Raw genomic sequence first — 6,000 nt, 5'->3', positions numbered from 1 at the left:
TATGGGGAATGCATTTAAATATGCCATTTCCTGCATGTTTTAGTGCACAATTTCTATTTTTTTGCTAAGTTTAACATGTTGAAAAAAATAAAAGGCAAAATATAAAAAGTGCTATGTGTCTCACCAGGACTACAATTCACCTTCCAGTTACTGTTCTGAAAGTGAAATGTTTTCCTGTTCTCGCTCAATGTAGGATTTCAGCCGCTCAACAGTTCAGGATCTCCTTTGTATTTTTTCTCATATTTTTCACTTTATAATGCACCAAATGTTGTCAATGGTGACAGGTCTAGACTTAATAATTATCTCATTAACAGCCCTGAAGTGGGCGTGTCTGGGCAAAAAACACTAAAATGTGCAGCGTAAGGGTTCTCCAGGATCAGGGTTTGGAACCTGTATTGTAGGCGAATGGCAATGTGTGTGTGTGTGTGTGAGACAGAGAGCGTACCTTTTAAAGCTCCAAACTTCTCTGGTCTCTAGGGGTTCTTGAGCTGGGCTTTTGTTGTGGGACAGCTTTTTCCCTCCAAGCTCCTGTTGGCTGTTTTGCTGTAAACCTCAGACTTAGCTTTTGGACAAGAACTCTATCTCAACTGATTCTCCTCTGTTCCACTGAAAAGGTACTCTTTCCCCCCATCTGTACAAGAAACAAACATTTTTCACTCAGTATAATATTACTAACATAATATTATCAACATAGGGCTGTGTGTACAAAAGGTTTGAATATCCCTGTTTTTAAATACATTCTCTATGGGGAATGCATTTAAATATGCCATTTCCTGCATGTTTTAGTGCACAATTTCTATTTTTTTGCTAAGTTTAACATGTTGAAAAAAATAAAAGGCAAAATATAAAAAGTGCTATGTGTCTCACCAGGACTACAATTCACCTTCCCTCAATAAATACTATGGTGACTTTCATTTTGACAGGCACCTAACTGTGTTAATTTAAATTTCTACTTACCTGAGGTCCTGGGGGACCCAGGCGAGGTGGGAGCCAGGTCGCTGGTACCTGTAAAGAAGAAAATATAATGTTAAATATAGCAAGTTTAGCAATCATTTCTAAGATAAATGTGCACGTGTGTATATGAGGAAAATGGCCATTGTATGTATGTATATAGGTGATTTATGTGTGTATTGTCTGTTCTATTGTCACCCCTAGACTGTGGATAATGGTATGACTCAGAGTTAATGTGTGCGGGGCTACCAGGTTAAAAGGGAAGGGGGACTATGGAGGAGTTGAAGTATGTTTGGGGAAGGTCTGTGTGGCTTCGCAGCCTCAGACCCAATGCAACACAATCGCTTTAGTTCTGTTGCTGACTGCGGAGTCAGTGGATTCATTTGGCTACAGCTTTGATTTCTTTTCATTTTTCTCTCGCGAGTGTAAATACTTTTGTGTGCAAAAACCACAATAAACCTCAGAGCACTGTGGAATTGAGTTCTGATGTCCAAGAGTGTTGAATGGGGAGCCTCCAGACCACTTATTGACCACAGCACCACCAAAGTGGCGACCATGCTTACCACACTATGACATTTGCATGGGCCACATTTTATGGTTTTTTTTGTTGTTTTTTTTTTTATCTTATGTTAAATTTAGTAAATACACAGTATTTGTGCATAAAAATATGAACTTATTTCCACTCAGAAAATTAACCCAATGTTTGCATACAACTATGTGTGTGTGTGTGGGGCCACTTTATTAGGTAAAACCCCTGTCCACTGTATCAGCTTCACTTACCATATAGGTGCACTTTGTAGTTCTACAATTACAGACTGTAGTCCATCTGTTTCTCTGCATACTTTGTTAGCTCCTCTTCCACTGTCTGCTGCTTTAGACACAACTACCTTGTCGTTCCACCTTGTACATGTAAAGCAGTAGACTATAACTCATCTGTTGCTGCACAGTTTGCATTAGTTTTCCTCTTGATCTAATCAGTGGTCAGTTTCTGGACACAAAACATTGGACATATTTGGTTGGCCAACTGTTCTCAGCCAGCAGTGACTCTGAGTAGTTAAAAAAGCTGTTGTGTGTGATCCACTTAGTGCAGCACACATAACACACAATAACATTCCACTACCATGTCACCGCCACGTTAGTGTCACTGCAGTGCAGAGAATCATCTACCACCCAAATAATACCTGCTTTGTGGTGGTCCGCTTATCCTTCTGGGTCACGGTGGGGTGCTGGAGCCTATCCCAGCCGTCATCGGGCGGAAGGCAGGATACACCCTGGACAGGTTGCCAGTCCATTGCAGGGCAGACAAACACATCCACACACACACTCAAACCCAGGGGCAATCCAGCATGTCCAATTGGCCTGTGGGAGGAAACCCACACAGACACGGGGAGAACATGCAAACTCCACACAGAAACGACCCTGGTCACCCGGCCGGGAATCGAACCCAGGCCCTTCTTGCTGTGAGGCGACAGCGCTACCCACTGCGCCACCGTGCCGCCCTGGACCAAACCATGTTAATGATAATAATTAAAAATCATAGACTTTAGAAATAAAAATGAAGACACATCAACATGTAGCAACAGGGAACAAGAATGGTTTTATAATTGCATCTTGGCATTATTTTAAATTGAAATTCAATCAAACCAAATCATATCACATTGTGCCAAGAGATTCCTGCCCCTCGACTGTAATCAGTTTTCTTTTAAGGCTGTAACACAAAATGTTAGAATAACGAAAGTAGCTTTAAGATTTCATGAAGGTGCTGTATTTCTAAGGCACTGACACACATCTTTATAATAATCAGCTTGACTGTTAGGTCCATATTAGTCAAAACGTCATTTCAGTCTTACCAGTCATTCTGCTGGTGATTTCCAAAGCTCTGTGAAATAAAATACAGACATGAAGCATTTTAATATACTGCAGCAAACCATACTGATAGTAGTTTTACCACAAAGTGACTTAGTAGTTTAAGCCAAACCCCTAAAATCTCAGTGTAGTGCAGACTAAACTAGCATAAAGTTATACATCTGACACTTTAATTTACTATCCTAATTCTCTGCGTGAGGGATGTTTCTTTGATTTACCTTCCTAAATGTTTTATCTGCCTTCTGCTACCTACACAAACGTAGCTAGCTGTTAGCTTACTCAGCTGTAGCTCCACATCAGCTCAGAGCGATTCCTGCTCTTCCTAAATGCCGTAGCCGCGCTGTGGGGTTGCTAAGCAACATCAAGGGTTACAGGCAGGCGACCTAGCTTTCGCTAAACTAAGATTATGCTAGCGTTAAACTAACTTACCCAAAAGGTAGTGTCGGCTGACAGACACAGCTAAGAGTATGTAAGCTGAAATTCAATCGTGACCGTGGTTTTAAACCTTATTTCACCGCTGCTCACCTTTTACAAGCAGAGGAAGTGAGTTCGTCCTCATTCCACATGATCCAGTAACGTATACGCGTTAGCGCTCGGTGAGAAGAGTCTTCAGTGTTTTGGAGCTGCAGTTTCTGTCATCACGCATCAGTCATCTAAGTAATGAGCATAAGCGAATGTTGTGAAGAGGTTTTACTGTACCAGGTTAATAGAATTGTAGTTAAACAGGTATCGTTCATTTGGTGAGTATGATTTGAATATACACAGCTGGAAACGGTCGCGTTTGGCTTAACGGTCACATCGAATTTCGAGAGACTCGCGCTATAAGGGCGGGGTCAGGCCGGACATTTTGGGGATTCAGTTGTTTTTTTATGATTCTTAAAAGCGGCCTTTTTTTTTACAAAGGTAGTGTATTCGCATGTGCTATGAAGTTGATAAAAGATGAAAGCAATGTTCCTTTTTTTTTGCTTATTTCACGAATTCTTACAAAGTAAAACTTGCTTGATTGTTTTAAATATATGCTTATAAATCAGCATGCATAAGGAATACATCTTGGTTTTTGGTCAGAAAACACTATATGCAACATAATTTACATTTAGAAATACATATTGCACCATCAAAACCTTAGTAGAGCCTAGCAATTAGAAGCACATATTGTTCATATACCATGGTCAAGCCCACAGAGGAATGCCTACCTCACTGAAAACAATACCTTTTTTAAGCTTTGCCATACATGGGTCAGATGCTGTTTTTGCGCGAGTCTCAGTCAGCCGTCAGTTTCAACACTCAGCCAAACAGCCTATTTGCTAGCAGAGTTAGTATGGTTGAAGACAGTAACTACAATTCAACATTGATTCAACGTCTTGCTTTCAACGTTGAAACAAGGTTTAAGGATTCAACCTATGGCAACGTTGATTTGTAGTTGATTTTTGGTCATCAACCAAAAAAAGACGAAAATGACGCGATATCAACGTTGATTCAACGTTACTTTGCTATCATGACGCGATATCAACGTTACTTTGCTATCTGGGTATGACTACATGATTGTACAAATGTAGCCACCCAAGTGAATGTAGTTATATTTTTCCCTTGTAAAACGTGATATACTGTCTGTAATATTACATATAAAACGTGTTTTATTGCAGATATGTCTATTTCTGATCATAATAAGTGTACCTGCATAGCGTTTCGAGCCTTTCTAAAGCGTTTTGTCGCTTGTGCAGTGCTGCAAACGCCTTTTCGGTGTGAAGAAACGCCTACATCCATGACTTCATGATTGTACAGATGTAATCACTCAAGTGAAAGTAATCATATTTTTTCCTTGCAAAATGTTATTTTGATAAGAAAAGTTTATTTAATGTATGTTCCCTTACGTATAAAGGACATTTCACGATGTGAATGTCTGTTCGTAATCATTATAATGATTTCCCTTTAGGAGAACATTACATAGCGTTTCCAGCCTTTCTGAAGCGTTTGAGCGCCTGTGGAGTGCTGCAAACGCCTTTTCACTGTTAAGAAACGCTTAAATCCATGACTTCATGATTGTACAGGTGTAGTCACCCAAGTGAAAGTAGTTATATTTATCCCTTGCAACATGTGATTTACTGTCTGTTCCATTAGGAGAACATTACATAGCGTTTCCAGCCATTCTAAAGCATTTGAGCGCCTGTGGAGTGCTGCTAACTCATTTTCAGTGTGAAGAAACGCCTGAATCCACGACTACATTATATTACAGGTGTAGTCACCCAAGAGAAAGTAATCATATTTTTTCTTTGCAAAATTTTATTTATCGTCTGTTGCATCACACATAAAGGACAATATCTGGCATCAACTAGGTTTAATGATGGTTATAATGAGTTCACGTAAACAGGATACTAAATAGCGATTCCAGGCTGTCTAAAGCGTTTGAGCGCTTGGTCAGTGCTGCAAACGCTTTTTCCATGTGAAGAAACGCCTAAATCCATGACTTCACGATTGTACAGTTGTTGTCACCCAAGTGAAAGTAGTCGTTTTTTTTGTCATATAAGGTGATTTTTGGTCCAGGGTATAACTGGCTGAGAGATTTCATTGCAATTTCTTTTCGTCCATGCCCTCAGTTCAGACGTGCTGTTATAAGACCCTGGGCTTTGGTATCCAAATCACCATTCAAATGTTATAGTTCCTATTCTAAGAACTTTGTGTCTTGGCCTTATTCTAACGTTTATTGTCTTGATGATATATGATACTGGAACCTGGCCTCAGAGCTCCTATTCCACATTTTCTTCTGTCGAGTCCAAATGGAGGGCTCATACTACTGGTTCTTTGCCTGGGTTTTATGTCTTTCTTTTCAATATTTCAACTGTCTTAAGGTTTGGTTCCTTGTTAGTGGGCTACGGACCAGGGCATTCGACCACAATTCCGAGGCTTTATTCTTTCTTATCTGAACAAAAGAAGCTTAAGAATTAGAACCTGGGCTCCCGAGTGGTGCAGCCGTCTAAGCGTTCGTCCTGTCATGAGGAGACCGCGAGTTCGGGAGTGGCCGGGAGTCCAAGAGGGCACAACTGGCCTCGTTCTCTGCGTGGGTAGGATGCCCCCCCCACCCCCTCACTCAACGCGATGCTAGTCAGCGCAGGCGTCTGTTATCTGACTTAACAGATCTGGCAGATCGCGCTCCCCTCCGAGCGCGTTCAGCTGTCCAATGACGTT

At 40.8% G+C, this 6,000-nt stretch overlaps 2 long non-coding RNA genes across 2 annotated transcripts; both read right to left on the bottom strand.

Annotated features, from left to right (window-relative positions):
* Window positions 1-340: 340 nt before the first annotated feature.
* On the bottom strand, window positions 341-2,185 carry LOC118800623. Its single transcript, XR_005006264.1, has 4 exons — window positions 2,133-2,185; window positions 1,732-1,939; window positions 958-1,005; window positions 341-631 (listed from the first exon to the last, which is right to left on the bottom strand). It is a non-coding gene; the product is annotated as an uncharacterized LOC118800623 (long non-coding RNA).
* Window positions 2,186-2,264: 79 nt separating this feature from the next.
* On the bottom strand, window positions 2,265-4,292 carry LOC118800624. Its single transcript, XR_005006265.1, has 3 exons — window positions 3,343-4,292; window positions 2,802-2,830; window positions 2,265-2,310 (listed from the first exon to the last, which is right to left on the bottom strand). It is a non-coding gene; the product is annotated as an uncharacterized LOC118800624 (long non-coding RNA).
* Window positions 4,293-6,000: the final 1,708 nt, after the last annotated feature.

This window comes from Colossoma macropomum, unplaced genomic scaffold (assembly GCF_904425465.1).
Source record: "Colossoma macropomum unplaced genomic scaffold, Colossoma_macropomum, whole genome shotgun sequence".
NCBI classification, from domain to species: domain Eukaryota; kingdom Metazoa; phylum Chordata; class Actinopteri; order Characiformes; family Serrasalmidae; genus Colossoma; species Colossoma macropomum.
Note: the sequence above shows the minus strand (reverse complement) of the source record. Positions and strands in the feature narration are given on the sequence as shown.